This window comes from Mercenaria mercenaria, chromosome 17 (assembly GCF_021730395.1).
Source record: "Mercenaria mercenaria strain notata chromosome 17, MADL_Memer_1, whole genome shotgun sequence".
In the NCBI taxonomy this organism is placed as follows: Eukaryota; Metazoa; Mollusca; class Bivalvia; order Venerida; family Veneridae; genus Mercenaria; species Mercenaria mercenaria.
In genome coordinates this window covers 7,315,968-7,335,556 of record NC_069377.1, presented here as the reverse complement: position 1 = coordinate 7,335,556, position 19,589 = coordinate 7,315,968, and the positions used below count along the sequence as shown (strand labels likewise).

Below are 19,589 nucleotides of genomic sequence, written 5' to 3'. Positions count from 1 at the left end.
TTTCTTTTTCATTTTTAATCGTTCTGTCTGTAAACCGAACAGCTGAACGTTGTTTGACTAGCATCGCAGATATTTAAACTTAAAGATTGGAAGGGTCCTTGTACTAAAACCATCAGGTTCTACTTAGTATTGAAAAAATGTATACTTTTGTATACTTGACATGTTACCACAGACCAATTATACTTTAAATGGTTTTGAACAAAATTCGTTTAATAGTTTTTAGTGTTATGAATGCACTTCTTTTGATGTTTGTTCTGACTTTTTGCCCCTTTTCCTTAAAGGCTGTACAGTAGTAAATAAATTTGCTATATGTTCTATACACAATTAGCAATATTTTGAGAGCTGTAACATATAGCCAGGCCCGTTTAAAAAAAAGAATTACTATCCTTACGTTCTTGTAATGACCTATAAACCACCAAAAAAAAAAAAAACACCAAGAAAAGTAGGGGTCTTCTGATAGAGATTTATTTCTTGTCCGACAGGTCAACACTATGGAATATCTTTCAAACTGACAGCTAAACTGTGGGTATGAACACACGAGCAATACAGTTTGTTTACATTTCTATAAATGCGAACAATCTCCTTGAAAATGCTACCAAAATGTCAAGTATAGGTCCACAATGAAATAAAAACAGGAACTGGCTTACATAAAACTTGAAAATGCCACTAAAAAAATTGAGATTTTTCCTTACCGCCATTATCCGACAATCCCGGAAGCGCTGCTTGATTACGTATTTAGTACTATTGTTTCTATATTAACCATGATGATTTTCAGTTCTTTGTGTATACACTGCATTCTTGATGTTAAGCTTAACATTTTCAGAATTATACGTATTATATATTTGTATACACCCGTCTCTGAAAGAGCGGGGCGTATTATGTGAACATCCGTCGGCGGCTGGCGTCCAGAAGCATGTCCGCTGTCTAAGTCAAACAGTTTTCATCCGATCTTCACCAAACTTGGCGACAATGTTAGTGGGCATAATATCTCGGTCAAGTTTGATAACCAGCCAAATCCAAACCCAGGCACTCTTGGATTACGGCCCTTGAATTACTCGAAATCTGCGGAATTAGCCTTGTATATTCAAACAGTTTTGATCCGATTGTCAATTTCATCCCACATTGAACATCACAAATACCTTGATTCCTTTTCACTCTTTTTGGGGGTTAACAAGGCATACAACATCAACATTATTACCTTTATGATACGTAACTGAATATTTAGACGGGCGTATTTTGTGACAGTCTGGCACTCTTGTTTTCATTATATTTATATAGTTTCGTAACGTTTGTCTTTTCATTCTCCAACCAAATAATTTCTAGGGACGATGCATGAATCTGCGCAATGGTGTCCCGTCCTCCCACGGTTGAACATCTCTTAAAATATCATTATAATAAGATCATTTAGATAATCCGTTGAAAGTCCAGAACGCAACAAAGTATAGTGAAAGTAGACTCAGTTGAAATGAATCTGTCATGAGTGGTAATGAAATGTCCAACATCCCCTACGCTCCGTAGCACCGACTTAAGTGCAATTCTTTCAAATATTGATTGGACCCTGTCCTCCTAAAAACGAAAAACAGAATATAGCAAAATTGTTTCTCATGCCAGCTCGAGAGAGGATCTTGCTGAATGTCAAAATTATTAATGTCGCGTCATTGAATGATGGTGAATTTTGAAGGTGGCGCAAGCTTGTCGTTAGCTTAGGCGAATGTCGAATTTAGCTGAAGTAAGACATTACATTTAGACCAATGTCATGATGTGGACGATTGGCCAATATAGTTCAAGCTCGACATTCGACTTTGGTGCATGTTGAGTGTCGTTCCAGGTCTACATAGGAATCTTGCGAATGCTGAATGCCGTGCCAGCTTCACGAATGTTGTATCAAATGTGTTTACACCACGCATCGTACCGTAAAAGATGCAATTCTTTTAATTACGTAAAAGATAGTACGGATTGTACATATATGGAAGCATGATTTGGCGCCGAGACATGTTACAACCTGGACCCAGTTGTTCGACACTTTACAGACGATTAAGCTAACATGCGATTAACTTTCAGGGTTATATTTCAACATTTTAGAAGACATAGAAAAACAAAGTCATGAGTTAAGGATTATAAGCGCTTAAATGTCTTTACGGTAAAATCAAAAAATCATACTAGTTTTTCCCATAAAGACAAATATTTTGAATCAAAATTTAACCGGCGGTTAGTTTAACAGCCTGTTAAAGTTTCGAACAACTGGACCCTGGTGTGTAATATGTCTGACTTAGTGCCATTATTCATCAGTATTCCAGGTATCAGGTGGCAGTTAAGCAAACCAGTTTTCCTGGATTCTGTATCAGTACTCGCCTGTTTTATGCAAGTAACTGCCAACTTCCCCACATGGATCAGAGATAGTGGACGAATGATTTCAGACGCAGTGTCTTATCAATTGTCACGGAGAATATATGCCTCGTCCAGAGATCGAACTCACGGCCCTGTGACCCGTAGATCTGCGTTCTCCATACTGAGCTAAGTGGGCGGACTCTAGGGTAAAAATGGAACCCATAAGTCCAGCAGTGTAAGTTTTCAAACTTAAAGATCATACGACAAGTTTACATGATATGTTCCATTCCTATGACTTGCTTGGACAAAGTTATTGCACTTTTGCGGTAGACCGATGTTCCAACACATCTCTAATATTTCCGAAACCTAAGTGTGCTTTTAGTTGAATCTCCATACACACCGCAAATTCCCATCTTTTTATCATTATTATGGCGAAGATATTCCCCTTTCGGACATAGAAAACGTGACAAAATTATGGCTTCCCTATCAATATGTCTAGAACCAATGCATGTAATGCATTGGTACTATAAGCCAATAGGCTGGATAACTGTATTGCATTGAAACATTTTATAATAAAATTTGCTTGACTGGTGTAGGACGTGGATATACTGACAAGTCCCATAACACTGAAAAATTGTTTCCTTGTGAAGAGTGATATCATAACAAGGTTATATGGTATTAAATGTGTCCGTTATTATTTACTGTATATGTATAAGCAATGTATTACATCTTTTATCCGCATTTCCAGTCTTTCATTTCTTACGAAACTGCGTTTGTGTAAGTAGACATCAGGAAATATACGTCCTCTGATTTTACACCCCCCCCCCCCCCCCCCCCCCCAAAAAAAAAGCAGACACTGGTTGGAGACAAGTTATGTTTCATAAGATCAGCAACAGACGTTCTTTACAGCCGATCATCGCAAGAACTTGTTGGTCCGAAACTGGTACGCTCTCGACCTACAACAGGGATATGAAACGCATACTAGTCTACTCGGCTGAGACAATTTGACACAATTCATTTCTAGATACAACATTTTCCTTGAAGAAAACCGTCTTTTTGTACTTCTGTGCCAGTGGCATGACTATTGCATCGAAATACGTAACATATTCAAATGAAAGCGAATAAAATCTTAACATCTTGCAAAGGAAAGTGCCATAAAAAGTGGTCTCTTAACACAACTCAGTTTGCTCCTCAACCTCATAAATAAGGAACTGAAAAAGAGTACCCTCTAGCAAATAAAGTAGTTCCTTAATAGAGGTCGATCTTCCGTCTTAACAGATGCGAGTAATATCATTCCTTTCGATGTTTGAGTAAGTTTTGTTGTAAATTGTGTTATGGTATCTTTCACTTTAACTTTATTGTAGTGACAAGGTTTAAGTTGAGCGTTGCTTTCTTTGATAAACTCTTGTGTACTCTTAACAATCTACGCAGAGCTCAATACTATTCAAACAATAGTTATCTGATGTAAAAGTACACTTCCCCCTTTCCATAATGAAAACAACTATATATGATAACATTGACTTTCGGCATTTGCAGTAGATTACAATTCGTCTGAAAAGTTTTGGTTTATTTCAACAAATATGTTCTTGCAGAATAATGTAAATACATGGACAGCCTTAATGGCATAAAAAAGCTAACGCAAATGACATTTTCGCATTGACCAATCAAACCACGCGTTACAAAAATCTAAGCCAATCAGTTTCAAGCTTCCGGAATACAATCGCTTAAATCTTTTGAACCGACTTAGTAACCTGTTTTGATGTAATGCTTATTCTGCAGCCGATTTATGTTCGAAATAGAATAAAACTAGAGAATTGTCATCTAAGGTCGGCAGTTAATCACATCCGTGCATGATGATTGTATAATATGCTTTCCTTATGTAGAGATTCTAATAAACGTCATTTTGTGCGATATGACGTGATAGAAACGTGATGTTGCCAACCAAAAAGCTCTTCATAAAGACATTCAAGCCGCAAAATAAATAAAAAAATAAAAAATAATAGCCTGTTTAAATACGTAATCATCATATCTTTATTGACGATATCTCTTCAATTTTACAGATCTATGAACATCCAAGAAATAGAATGCAACTGTTATATTTATGCACATGTGACTTCAACTGTGCGCTTTTAAACGCCAGAAAAATTTATATGAATATATAGTATCAGCTTTCATATAATACAGGAGGGAATTGTGATGTTTTGTACCAGCTTTCAAGGGACTTCCTTCTTCTTTATTTGAAATAGATATCTATCCGTAAGTAAAGTTTATTTGCTTTTCTTTCCACAGTTTAAAAATGACCGCTTAATTTGATTTTAACTCGTATCATATTACATGTGTCCATTTTTATTTAACTACAGAGCTATACTTACATGTTTGACTTTTACAGAACGCGGGGGCTATCCGCACGACGGTCGTGCCAAAAAGTTTCTTTATCCGCACGACCGTCGTGCCGATTACTTTCGTTATTCGCACGACGGTCGTGCCGATTATATCTATTATTCGCACGACAATCTTCTGCAGTTGATGAATTTAGAATTAATCAATTTAACTAACAAAAAGTTTACAATATGAAATATTATCATTTTTATAGTGCTGTTTTAGTATAGATCTTATAAACAATAAACATGATGCCAAAATCAGAAGCGCTATCGAAACCACCGTCGTGGGGATAAGGGTACTAATCGGTACGAACGTTGTGCGAACAGAAAAATAATCGGCACGTTCGTCGTGCCGATAGTCCTTATGAAGCTTAGCTCTGGAAAAATGCAAAAAACAACAAAATATTCAAATAAATAACAGTACAAAACATTTAATACACAGAGTCAAAGATAGAAGGAAAAAAGAAACGATTGGATTTTTTATTTGTAGATGTGTTTATTTTTCAAAAATAGCATAAACGTATGGAACGTCGGCTAGACAAAAATGGTTATTATGAAAGTGTTTATTACAAAATGGACATGACGTACCAAATTCTTCATATACTTTGCAAATATATTCATGTTAAATACGTATATCATTATATGCTGTGTGCATGTGTGTGTGTGTGTGTGTGTGTGTGTGTGTGTGTGTGTGTGTGTGTGTGTGTGTTTTTGTACTTATTTTATTACATTTTTTGTTGTCTTATATAGATGCATCCTTATATCATGCTTATTTAAGATGATATATGCAGACAGTATTATATTATGTGTATGTATGTTTTACATATTATTATGCTTCCAAAGATGGGCATATTAAAATCGCACTGTCCGTCCGTCTTTGCGTCCGTGTAAATTATTGTCCGGCCTGTAACTCTGGCATCCATAAAGGGATTTTGAAATAACCTGTCAAAAATGTTCACCATAATGAGACGACGTGTCAGGCGTAAGACCCAGACCCCTAGCTCCAAGGTCAAGGTTACACTTGGAAGTCAAAGGTTAATAGGGTCTGTTTCGTGTCCGGTCCATAACTCTGCCATCTATTTAAAAAAAACTTGGCATAAATGTTAACCATAATGAGTGTCATGCGCAAGATCCAGACCCCTAGCTCTAAGGTCAAGGTAATACTTAGAGGTTAAAGATTAGCATGGCCTGTTTCTTGTCCGGTCTATAACTCTGCAATTGATGAAAGGATTTTAAAATCACTTGGCAAATATGTTCCCTATATTCAGATGACGTGACCCAGACCCCTGGCTCCAAGGTCAAGGTCACACTTAGAAGTCAAAGGTGTTTCTTGTCGGCATTTATCAAGCGATTTGAAAATAATTTGACACAAATGTTAACCATATTGAGGTGTGTCACGCTTATGACCCGGGTCAAGGTCAAGGTCATGAAATGATGTGTGATATTTTGCGCAGACAACTGTAGCATTCTTGGGCACGCTTCGGAGGCATTTGTTACCAGTAGTGACAGTTCTTGTATGATACATGTACTGTATTATAATATATTGTCTCCATTCTGTGAGTTTTATCTTGGTCGTGTTTTAAGATTGTATGTTGTGCAGCTGTCTTATATTATGTCATTGATTTTATCTTATTCTGCAAATATTGTGTAATAGGGAATTGATCCTACCGATTTTGATCCATCTACGGTAACATGCAATATACCGAATTGAGATATATACTGTCGAATTAAAAAATGTGTACTTCCGACACGTGCTCAGGGCGTCTCTGACATCGGATTTTTTTTTTTTGAAGAATACGCATTTTCCTTTGCCTATAATAAGCGTCCACATAACTTGTCCGAACCGCAGCGTCATGCACATTAGTACAAATATGGATATATGGTATATATACACATAGTTTGCACTTGTATAAAAGCACCTAGTGAGCACAATTCATATAAATAAATATACATCTCCAGTGGGTGCGCCCACTGGCACCAGAGCAGAAAGAAAATGTCTCTGTACATGTTATACCTTACCCTTAGGTATTCTATAAGAACCATGGTCGTGAACGGGAAAATATACTAACCCGTTTCAATCGTAAATTTCTCAACTTAAACGCACAGTCCGGTGAATGGGTACCTAGTATATTGAACAAGCGATAATTTATCTTCCATCGTGCACCAGTCAGATTGTCTCAATATTCCATATTGCTGAGATTATCAACATATTTTATGCTTTCGTCAACGTTACAGAAAAAAACTTGCTTGACCTTCCCTAATGAACATCCGGTCTAGAGGTCACGGCAGTGTGCACATATTTGGCGAAATGTAAACAAACAAAAACAGAATTTTAAAAAAATCACATTTTTACGTTAAAACTCGAAATGATGAATGAAATTCATCTTGTATATGATCTTTAATTTGAAATCGTACATTGGTCTGCATCTGTTCTGTTTATTTTATTCATTTTGCACGTTTATGCTGCATTTTCACATTTTAGCGAACACGTGTAGTAAAATGACGATTGACATACATTTTCACATTGGCCAATCAGAATCAGGGAAGTTCAAGCAAGTTTTTTGTGTAACGTTGAAATAACTATAAACTACGCGTTGTTTTTCTAAGATAAGATGTATTGAAGAAATGTGACCGGTACACAATGGAAGATAAATTACCACTTGTTTGATATCCATAGTACACATTTACCGAACTGCGTGTTTTAGGTATGAAATGCGCGATTGAAACGGGTTAGTATATTTTCCCCTTCATGACCATGGTTCTTATAGAATACCTAGGGGTAATGTACATGTACAGAGGCATTTTCTTTCTATTCTGGTGCCAGTGGGTGCGCCTATCCAAGAGGCGGAAATTACCTGTAATACAATACAATATGGGCAGTGTTTTTTTTAATTCCAAAATCTACCTTTAAATTGATAGGGAATTTATCCTAGGCGTAGCGACGAAAATCGGGATCAATCCCTCTACGGTAACATGCGATATACCGAATGAGATATTTACTATCGAATTAAAAAATGTGTCCTTCCGTGCTGTCATATGACAGTTCTTTTCAAATGTTATGGGATGAGTTGAAGTCGGATCGATTCCCGATTGAGGCAGTGCCTTATTTCATATTATTTTGTCGTGACGTAATATTATATTGTGCAAACATTGTTTTTTGGTCGTGACTTTAATCTGGTGACGTAAATATTTTAAGCGGAGTGATATTCCGGCATTATATCGGAAAATGCAAACAAGTGCATGATGTAGAGTAAAATCTCCCTGTGTTTTGGAAGATTTCGAATTGTCTTATTGGAGGGCAGAAGACACGACAGCACGACAAGGCGACTTATAAGAAAGTGTCGTTCTTCCGTGCAGTGTTGTCGTAGGGGTAAAATAACGAAAAAACGACACGTTCACAAATAAAGGGCACCAGAACGGGATATTTTACCCGCTAACATGAAAAATCGACAACATTTTTGTCGTTATTTTGTGTAAAATCTGTCAATTTGTTGCGTTTAAAACAACATGAAAGCAGGACAAGGCGATAAATAGTGTCGTTCAGCCGTGCTGCTGTGTCGGCATACCACGACAATACGACTTTATATCCGTCACGTAAACTCAACAAAAGATCTGTCGGGCTGGCGACTTTCGCGCTCGTATTATCATGCCTTCGTCCCGCTAACATGACATGCTTTCTGTTTTCCTAGTTTACTTCTACCTTAAGACCATGCTCAAAGCTTACCCTATGAAAATTACTTCTAGAGTACTACATGATCCCTAGTTTTTACCATATATAGTTTACTTCAAAAAAGAGAGAAAACAAAAAAAGACGCAACATTATACCCTTTAACTATTCTTATCTTATCACACAATTCATCATTTCATAAGCTGTTAAATTGTCACATAAACTCGACTGTTTTTTTGATTTAACGATTAGACTGGTTAATCTGATTTCGAAGGACAACCCGACTGAACACATCTGTATACGTATGACAATAGTTTTCTGACCCATTTTTTTTCTAATGATTTACTCCATAAAGGAAGTAAGCCTCCTATAAGTCAATGGCCTCATCCAATAGTGTTCAACTATCGCTAACTTCCTGTATAAAATCTCGCTGATAACGTATCTGTAAACAATCGATGGCGTGCAAATAAGTACGATTTTTCAAAGCGACTACAGTAGCAATAGTATCGTCTGATTTTAGTCCGATCCTGTATTTAGAGAATGCTATTCAGTGACTGACCTAAGAGCCGGTAATCATGAAAATACTGTCATTTCATGGAATACAGTTTCCCACCTAATAAACAGATTGTTGAATACGACGTACTCAGTAACATTATCACGCTTTAAAGTATCTACGATCATTTGCTTAAGTTGCAAGAATTAGACATTACAAAAATACTGCGACAAGTTGCTTTTAAAATTAACCCTTTCTATGTATTGTTAGAATTAAACACGACGTAAATGACGTCGTTACAAAACACGTCTTTGAACGTTATGTTAACAAGGAGATTCTCGCGCTCGCGTGCTGTTATAACATCTTTTAATATATGCACGTTCCGTGGCAAAGCGTAAACGCCATTCGGCCCCAAAACGGATAATTCAAAACGAAATGACGTCAACGTAAAAAACAACTCAGACATTCCCGCGCATTTCGTGAAAATTTAATGACGTTGAGTGACAATTGTTCATTTATCAGTTTTTACGCGTTTTATGCAAGAATAGCGTTAGCGCATGTTGAGTTCGTGTTATAACATCTGCAGAATCCCTCGGGATTCTGCAGATGTTATAAAAACATGCGTTATCCCTACATTGTATATCAATAAATTGAGGATATTTGTTTGATTTGAGTGAATATGAAATATATCTCGAGCGAGTGAAAATGTAAAATTTTTCTTGCTTTGAGCTGAGATATTCTATATTCACGAAAAAAACCCAACAAATTTTCTTTTTATTTTATGCTTAATTACGTCGAAATACGCATTTTGGAACAATTTTTGGTCTCAGCGCAGGAAACAGACACACATAAACGGGCATGACGTCAGACGTGTTGTGACGTTAGAAAGACGCACACGACATAAAGTTCCATCTTATTTTTTTTTCTTGCTGCATAACGTTATGAAATTCTCATTAAAATAACTTGAATCGAGAAATACTAGTAAACTATAAAGAACAAAGTGCGACTGCAATTTTCATCCTGTTTTAAGAAAATAATTTAAAATTTATACACAATGTACAAGTAGATATCATTTACAGTGAGTGATATGCAGTGAGTGATATGGATTATACCTCATTGATAAAACACAGTATTTCATCAGTTAGCATAAAATAAGAACTCGTGCAGAAATGTTCTAAAATTGGTATTGTAAATAATGTAAATTGTAAATAATGTTGCCGAAGTTAAAATGTCGATGTTATAAAATGGCAACACAACATTAAGACTTGTAAATATCAGGTTTTTTTTACCAATTTACATAATTAATACACAATATATTCATATCACATAATGTGGCTAAACATGATAGTGAGAAAAATTGATAAATAATATTAATCATAATACCCAGAGACACTGTAAAATAACTGATATCATTGACGGAAACATTGCCATAGTCTTACTAAATAAAACGCCATAACATGATTGTATTCAGGATGCTATTATTCACACGCAAAAGAAAAGCAGCATAAAGTCAGCGAAAAAATAAAACAAACGCCAAGTGAAATAAATAAAGTGATAATTAGTGATATTCCGATTGACGGGGATCACCAAAAATCGTCGCCAAAGTTTCAAAGTCGTTCAATGTTACTTTCTACCTACGGAGAAGGCATCTTTGCAGCCCGAGCGTATACGCTCGATGTTCCTTTCTGCCAAAACAGAGAATCGATTCTTGTCTCTGATTTTGTTGAAAAATTAATATCCAGCTTTCAAGACTTATTAAGATACTGTTTAGCGTACATGCGTTTGCGCTTTTATCATCTTTGGGTTAGTATTTCAAAATATCTGCTCAATGCTGTATAGCCAGTTCATGATCGTAACAATAACAAATGTTTTGAACATTGTCCTGGCAGTACATCATCAGACGCCTGGAAATATTTCAGGTTCTACATGAAGCCTGAATGCCAGGGGCTCGGTCCTGTCAAGGAAAACCTTGATACTAATAGGGTTACTTGCAAAATTCTGTTTTAAAGTGCAAATAAATGAAGGTACAACATCCACGTCTTTTTTTTTTTTAAATTGTAAACGATTTTCAGATTTTATTTGACAGTATATTATTATACTTACAAGATTACAGATCTAATTCCAGATCAGCCAGGAATGTCCCAAGCCTATTTTCCATGTCAAATTGGGCATTGCGTCTAATAGTACTTGAATCACAGATCTTGGCCATGGAAGACATATCAATTCCAGTAGCTGTGTCATAAAATTCTTCACCAAATATTCCCTTAGAAGAGATCTTTGCAACCCGAATGAATGCATATGATGTTCCTTTCTGCCCACTTAGAAGGCATCTTCGCAGCCTGAGTGTATGCGTTCGATTTTCCTTTCTACCCACTGAGAAGGTATCTTTGAAGCCTGAGTGTATACGTTCGATGTTCCTTTCTACCCACTGAGAAGGTATCTTTGCAGCCTGCGTGTATACGTTCAATGTTACTTTCTACCCAGAGAAGGTATCTTTGCAGCCTGAGTGTATGCGTTCGATGTTCCTTTCTACCTACTGAGAAGGCATCTTTGCAGCCTGAGTGTATGCGTTCGATGTTCCTTTCTACCCGCTGAGAAGGCATCTTTGCAGCCTGAGTGTATGCGTTCGATGTTCCCTTCTACCCGCTGAGAAGGCATCTTTGCAGCCTGAATGTATACGTTCAATGTTGCTTTCTACCCACTGCGAAGGCATCTATATAGCCGATGTTCCTTTCTGCCAACTTAGATGACATTTTGCATCGTGAGTGTATGCATTAATTATTACTATCTGTCCACATAGAAAGCATCTTTTCGATGTTCCTTTCTGCCCACTCAGAAGGCATCTTTGCAGCCTGAGTGTATACGTTCGATGTTCCTTTCTATCCACTTAAAGGCATCTTTGCAGCCTGAGTGTATACGTTCAATGTTGCTTTCTACCCGCTGAGAAGGCATCTATATAGCCGATGTTCCTTTCTGCCAACTTAGATGACATTTTGCATCGTGAGTGTATGCATTAATTATTACTATCTGTCCACATAGAAAGCATCTTTTCGATGTTCCTTTCTGCCCACTGAGAAGGCACCTTTGCAGCCTGAGTGTATACGTTCGATGTTCCTTTCTATCCACTCATCGAACTTTCTATCCAACATCGAACCTTTCTATCCATTTCGTTCATGTGTTCCTTTCTGCCTTCCTAGAAGACATCTATGCAGCATGAGTGTATGCGTTCAGTTGTTCCTTTCTGCCTTCTTAGAAGACATCTTAGCAGCATGAGTGTATGCGTTCAATTGTTCCTTTCTGCCTTCTTAGAAAATATATTAACAGCATGAGTGTATGCGTTCAATTGTTCCTTTCTGCCTTCTTAGAAGACATCTACGCAGCATGAGTGTATGCGTTCAATTGTTCCTTTCTGCCTTCTTAGAAGGCATCTAAGCAGCATGAGTGTAGGCGTTCAATTGTTCCTTTCTGCCTTCTTAGAAGACATCTAAGCAGCATGAGTGTATGCGTTCAATTGTTCCGTTCTGCCTTCTTAGAAGACATCTAAGCAGCATGAGTTTATGCGTTCAATTGTTCCTTTCTGCCTTCTTAGAAGACATCTAAGCAGCATGAGTGTATGCGTTCAATTGTTCCTTTCTGCCTTCTTAGAAGACATCTAAGCAGCATTAGTGTATGCGTTCAATTGTTCCTTTCTGCCTTCTTAGAAGACATCTTAGCAGCATTAGTGTATGCGTTCAACTGTTCCTTTCTGCCTTCTTAGAAGACATCTTAGCAGCATTAGTGTATGCGTTCAATTGTTCCTTTCTGCCTTCTTAGAAGACATCTTAGCAGCATGAGTTTATGCGTTCAATTGTTCCTTTCTGCCTTCTTAGAAGTCATCTTAGCAGCATGAGTGTATGCGTTCAACTGTTCCTTTCTGCCTTCTTAGAAGTCATCTTAGCAGCATGAGTGTATGCGTTCAATTGTTCCCTTCTGCCCTCTTAGAAGACATCTTAGCAGCATGAGTGTATGCGTTCAATTCTTCCCTTCTGCCCTCTTAGAAGACATCTAAGCAGCATTAGTGTATGCGTTCAATTGTTCCCTTCTGCCCTCTTAGAAGACATCTTAGCAGCATGAGTGTATGCGTTCAATTTTTTCGTTCTGCTTTCTTAGAAGACATCTTTGCAGCATGAGTTTATGCGTTCAATTGTTCCTTTCTGCCTTCTTAGAAGACATCTTAGCAGCATTAGTGTATGCGTTCAATTGTTCCTTTCTGCCTTCTTAGAAGACATCTAAGCAGCATTAGTGTATGCGTTCAATTGTTCCTTTCTGCCTTCTTAGAAGACATGTAAGCAGCATTAGTGTATGCGTTCAACTGTTCCTTTCTGCCTTCTTAGAAGACATCTAAGCAGCATTAGTGTATGCGTTCAACTGTTCCTTTCTGCCTTCTTAGAAGACATCTTAGCAGCATGAGTGTATGCGTTCAACTGTTCCCTTCTGCCCTCTTAGAAGACATCTAAGCAGCATGAGTGTATGCGTTCAATTGTTCCCTTCTGCCCTCTTAGAAGACATCTTAGCAGCATGAGTGTATGCGTTCAATTGTTCCCTTCTGCCCTCTTAGAAGACATCTAAGCAGCATGAGTGTATGCGTTCAATTGTTCCCTTCTGCCTTCTTAGAAGACATCTTTGCAGCATGAGTTTATGCGTTCAATTGTTCCCTTCTGCCTTCTTAGAAGACATCTTAGCAGCATCAGTGTATGCGTTCAATTGTTCCTTTCTGCCTTCTTAGAAGTCATCTTAGCAGCATGAGTTTATGCGTTCAATTGTTCCTTTCTGCCTTCTTAGAAGTCATCTTAGCAGCATGAGTTTATGCGTTCAATTGTTCCTTTCTGCCTTCTTAGAAAATATATTAACAGCATGAGTGTATTCGTTCAATTGTTCCTTTCTGCCTTCATAGAAGACATCTACGCAGCATGAGTGTATGCGTTCAGTTGTTCCTTTCTGCCTTCTTAGAAGGCATCTAAGCAGCATGAGTGTAGGCGTTCAATTGTTCCGTTCTGCCTTCTTAGAAGACATTTAAGCAGCATGAGTGTATGCGTTCAATTGTTCCTTTCTGCCTTCTTAGAAGACATCTAAGCAGCATGAGTGTATGCGTTCAATTGTTCCTTTCTGCCTTCTTAGAAGACATCTAAGCAGCATGAGTGTATTCGTTCAGTTGTTCCTTTCTGCCTTCTTAGAAGTCATCTAAGCAGCATGAGTGTATTCGTTCAATTGTTCCTTTCTGCCTTCTTAGAAGTCATCTAAGCAGCATGAGTGTATTCGTTCAATTGTTCCTTTCTGCCTTCTTAGAAGTCATCTAAGCAGCATGAGTGTATTCGTTCAATTGTTCCTTTCTGCCTTCTTAGAAGACATCTTAGCAGCATTAGTGTATTCGTTCAATTGTTCCTTTCTGCCTTCTTAGAAGACATCTAAGCAGCATTAGTGTATGCGTTCAACTGTTCCTTTCTGCCTTCTTAAAGACATCTTAGCAGCATTAGTGTATGCGTTCAACTGTTCCTTTTTGCCTTCTTAGAAGACATCTTAGCAGCATTAGTGTATGCGTTCAACTGTTCCTTTCTGCCTTCTTAGAAGACATCTTAGCAGCATGAGTGTATGCGTTCAATTGTTCCTTTCCGCCTTCTTAGAAGTCATCTTAGCAGCATGAGTTTATGCGTTCAATTGTTCCTTTCCGCCTTCTTAGAAGTCATCTTAGCAGCATGAGTTTATGCGTTCAATTGTTCCTTTCTGCCTTCTTAGAAGTCATCTTAGCAGCATGAGTGTATGCGTTCAATTGTTCCCTTCTGCCCTCTTAGAAGACATCTAAGCAGCATGAGTGTATGCGTTCAATTGTTCCCTTCTGCCCTCTTAGAAGACATCTAAGCAGCATTAGTGTATGCGTTCAACTGTTCCCTTCTGCCTTCTTAGAAGACATCTTAGCAGCATGAGTGTATGCGTTCAATTTTTTCTTTCTGCTTTCTTAGAAGACATCTCAGCAGCATGAGTTTATGCGTTCAATTGTTCCTTTCTGCCTTCTTAGAAGACATCTGAGCAGCATGTATGTATGCGTTCAATTTTTCCTTTCTGCCTTCTTAGAAGACATTTAAGCAGCATGAGTTTATGCGTTCAGTTGTTCCTTTGTGCTTTCTTAGAAGACATCTAAGCAGCATGAGTGTATGCGTTCAATTGTTCCGTTCTGCCTCCTTAGAAGACATTTAAGCAGCATGAGTGTATGCGTTCAATTGTTCCGTTCTGCCTCCTTAGAAAACATTTAAGCAGCATGAGTGTGTGCGTTCAATTGTTCCGTTCTACCTCCTTAGAAGACATTTAAGCAGCCCGAGTGAATCCGTTCAATTGTTCCTTTCTGCCTTCTTAGAAGACATCTACGCAGCATGAGTTTATGCGTTCAATGTATCTTTCTGCCCTATAAGAAATCGCCTTTGCAGGCTCAGTGTATGCGTTCAACTGTTCCTTTCTGCCTTCTTAGAAAATATATTAACAGCATGAGTGTATGCGTTGAATTGTTCCTTTCTGCCTTCTTAGAAGACATCTACGCAGCATGAGTGTATGCGTTCAATTGTTCCTTTCTGCCTTCTTAGAAGGCATCTAAGCAGCATGAGTGTAGGCGTTCAATTGTTCCCTTCTGCCTTCTTAGAAGACATGTAAGCTGCATGAGTGTATGCGTTCAATTGTTCCGTTCTGCCTTCTTAGAAGACATTTAAGCAGCATGAGTGTATGCGTTCAATTGTTCCTTTCTGCCTTCTTAGAAGACATCTAAGCAGCATGAGTGTATGCGTTCAATTGTTCCTTTCTGCCTTCTTAGAAGACATCTAAGCAGCATGAGTGTATTCGTTCAATTGTTCCTTTCTGCCTTCTTAGAAGACATCTAAGCAGCATTAGTGTATGCGTTCAATTGTTCCTTTCTGCCTTCTTAAAGACATCTTAGCAGAATTAGTGTATGCGTTCAACTGTTCCTTTCTGCCTTCTTAGAAGACATCTAGCAGCATTAGTGTATGCGTTCAACTGTTCCTTTCTGCCTTCTTAGAAGACATCTTAGCAGCATTAGTGTATGCGTTCAACTGTTCCTTTCTGCCTTCTTAGAAGACATCTTAGCAGCATTAGTGTATGCGTTCAACTGTTCCTTTCTGCCTTCTTAGAAGACATCTTAGCAGCATTAGTGTATGCGTTCAACTGTTCCTTTCTGCCTTCTTAGAAGACATCTAAGCAGCATGAGTGTATTCGTTCAGTTGTTCCTTTCTGCCTTCTTAGAAGACATCTAAGCAGCATGAGTGTATTCGTTCAGTTGTTCCTTTCTGCCTTCTTAGAAGACATCTAAGCAGCATAGTGTATGCGTTCAATTGTTCCTTCTGCCTTCTTAGAAGTACATCTAAGCAGCATTAGTGTATGCGTTCAATTGTTCCTTTCTGCCTTCTTAGAAGACATCTAAGCAGCATTAGTGTATCGTTCAATTGTTCCTTTCTGCCTTCTTAGAAGACATCTTAGCAGCATTAGTGTATGCGTTCAACTGTTCCTTTCTGCCTTCTTAAAGACATCTTAGCAGCATTAGTGTATGCGTTCAACTGTTCCTTTCTGCCTTCTTAGAAGACATCTTAAGCAGCATAGTGTATGCGTTCAATTGTTCCTTTCTGCCTTCTTAGAAGACATCTTAGCAGCATTAGTGTATGCGTTCAACTGTTCCTTTCTGCCTTCTTAGAAGACATCTTAGCAGCATTAGTGTATGCGTTCAATTGTTCCTTTCTGCCTTCTTAGAAGACATCTAAGCAGCATTAGTGTATGCGTTCAATTGTTCCTTTCCGCCTTCTTAGAAGTCATCTTAGCAGCATGAGTTTATGCGTTCAATTGTACCTTTCCGCCTTCTTAGAAGACATCTAAGCAGCATGAGTGTATGCGTTCAATTGTTCCCTTCTGCCCTCTTAGAAGACATCTAAGCAGCATTAGTGTATGCGTTCAATTGTTCCTTCTGCCCTCTTAGAAGACATCTTAGCAGCATGAGTGTATGCGTTCAATTGTTTTCCTTTTCTGCTTCTTAGAAGACATCTAAGCAGCATGAGTGTATGCGTTCAATTTTTCCTTCTGCCTTCTTAGAAGACATTTAAGCAGCATGAGTTATGCGTTCATTGTTCCTTGTGCTTTCTTAGAAGACATCTAAGCAGCATGAGTGTATGCGTTCAATTGTTCCGTTCTGCCTCTTAGAAGACATTTAAGCAGCATGAGTGTATGCGTTCAATTGTTCCGTTCTGCCTCCTTAGAAACATTAAGCAGCATGAGTGTGTGCGTTCAATTGTTCCGTTTCTCCTCCTTAGAAGACATTTAAGCAGCCGAGTGAATCGTTAAATTGTTCCTTTCTGCCTTCTGAGAAGACATCTACGCAGCATGAGTTTATGCGTCAATGTATCTTTCTGCCCTAAAGAATCGCTTGCAGCTCAGTGTATGCGTTCAATTGTTCCTTTCTGCCTTCTTAGAAAATATATTACAGCATGAGTGTATGCGTTGAATTGTTCTTTCTGCCTCTTAGAAGACATCTACGCACATAGTGTATGCGTTCAATTGTTCCTTTCTGCCTTCTTAGAAGGCATCTAAGCAGCATGAGTGTAGGGCGTTCAATTTTTTCCTTCTGCCTTCTTAGAAGACATGTAGCAGCATGAGTGTATGCGTTCAATTGTTCCGTTCTGCCTTCTAGAAGACATTAAGCAGCATGAGTGTATGCTTTTCAATTGTTCCGTTCTGCCTTCTTAGAAGACATCTAGCAGCATGAGTGTATGCGTTCAATTGTTCCTTTCTGCCTTCTTAGAAGACATCTAAGCAGCATGAGTGTATGCGTTCAATGTTCCTTTCTGCCTTCTTAGAAGACATCTAAGCAGCATTAGTGTATTCGTTCAATGTTCCTTTCTGCCTTCTTAAAGTCATCTAAGCACATATGTATTCTTCAATGTTCCTTCTGCTCTTAGAAGACATCTAAGCAGCATGAGTGTATGCGTTCAATTGTTCTTTTGCCTTCTAGAAGACATTAGCAGCATTAGTGTATCGTTCAATTGTTCCTTTCTGCCTTCTTAGAAGACATCTTAGCAGCATTAGTGTATGCGTTCAACTGTTCCTTTCTGCCTTCTTAGAAGACATCTTAGCAGCATTAGTGTATGCGTTCAACTGTTCCTTCTGCCTTCTTAGAAACATCTTAGCAGCATTAGTGTATGCGTTCAACTGTTCCTTTCTGCCTTCTTAGAAGCATCTTAGCAGCATTAGTGTATGCGTTCAACTGTTCCTTTCTGCCTTCTTAGAAGACATCTTAGCAGCATTAGTGTATGCGTTCAACTGTTCCTTTCTGCCTTCTTAGAAGACATCTTAGCAGCATTAGTGTATGCGTTCAACTGTTCCTTTCTGCCTTCTTAGAAGACATCTTAGCAGCATTAGTGTATGCGTTCAACTGTTCCTTTCTGCCTTCTTAGAAGACATCTTAGCAGCATTAGTTATGCGTTCAACTGTTTCTTTCTGCCTTCTTAGAAGACATCTTAGCAGCATAGTGTATGCGTTCAACTGTTCCTTTCTGCCTTCTTAGAAGACATCTTAGCAGCATGAGTTTATGCGTTCAATTGTTCCTTTCTGCCTTCTTAGAAGTCATCTTAGCAGCATGAGTTTATGCGTTCAATTGTTCCTTTCTGCCTTCTTAGAAGTCATCTTAGCAGCATGAGTTATGCGTTCAATTGTTTCTTTCTGCCTTCTTAGAAGTCATCTTAGCAGCATGAGTGTATGCGTTCAATTGTTCCTTCTGCCTTCTTAGAAGACATCTTTAGCAGCATGAGTGTATGCGTTCAATTGTTCCCTTCTGCCTTCTTAGAAGACATCTAAGCAGCATGAGTTTATGCGTTCAATTGTTTCTTTTGCTTCTTAGAAGACATCTAAGCAGCATGAGTGTATGCGTTCAATTGTTCCTTCTGCCTCTTAGAAGACATCTTAGCAGCATGAGTGTATGCGTTCAATTGTTTCCTTTCTGCTTCTTAGAAGACATCTAAGCAGCATGATGTATGCGTTCAATTGTTCCCTTCTGCCTTCTTAGAAGACATCTAAGCAGCATGAGTGTATGCGTTCAATTTTTCCTTTCTGCTTTCTTAGAAGACATCTAGCAGCATGAGTGTATGCGTTCAATTGTTCCTTTCTGCCTTCTTAGAAGACATCTTTGCAGCATGAGTGTATGCATTCAATTTTCCTTTCTTGCCTCCTTAGAAGACATTTAAGCAGCATGAGTTATGCGTTCAATTGTTCCTTTTGCTTTCTTAGAAGACATTCTAAGCAGCATGATGTATGCGTTCAATTGTTCCTTTCTGCCTTCTTAGAAGACATTAAGCAGCATGAGTGTATGCGTTCAATTTTTCTTTCTGCTTTCTTAGAAGACATCTGAGCAGCATGATGTATGCGTTCAATTTTCCTTTCTGCCTTCTTAGAAGACATTTAAGCAGCATGAGTGTTATGCGTTCATTGTTCCTTTTGCCTTCTTAGAAGACATCTAAGCAGCATGAGTGTATGCGTTCAATTGTTCCGTTCTGCCTCCTTAGAAGACATTTAAGCAGCATGAGTGTATGCGTTCAATTGTTCGTTCTGCCTCCTTAGAAAACATTTAGCAGCATGAGTGTTGCTTCAATTGTTCCGTTCTACCCCCTTAGAAGACATTTAAGCAGCCCGAGTGAATCCGTTC

The 19,589-nt window shown here is 38.3% G+C and overlaps 1 protein-coding gene across 1 annotated transcript in view; it reads left to right on the top strand.

Annotated features, from left to right (window-relative positions):
• The first annotated feature begins 4,452 nt into the window (after positions 1–4,452).
• The window catches only part of LOC123536193 (ETS-related transcription factor Elf-3-like), a 51,882-nt gene continuing 36,745 nt past the window's right edge, over positions 4,453–19,589 (top strand). The window contains exon 1 of the mRNA XM_053528901.1: positions 4,453–4,584. The gene's annotated coding sequence lies outside the window, so the exon portion shown is untranslated. The remainder of the gene's footprint in view (positions 4,585–19,589) is intronic.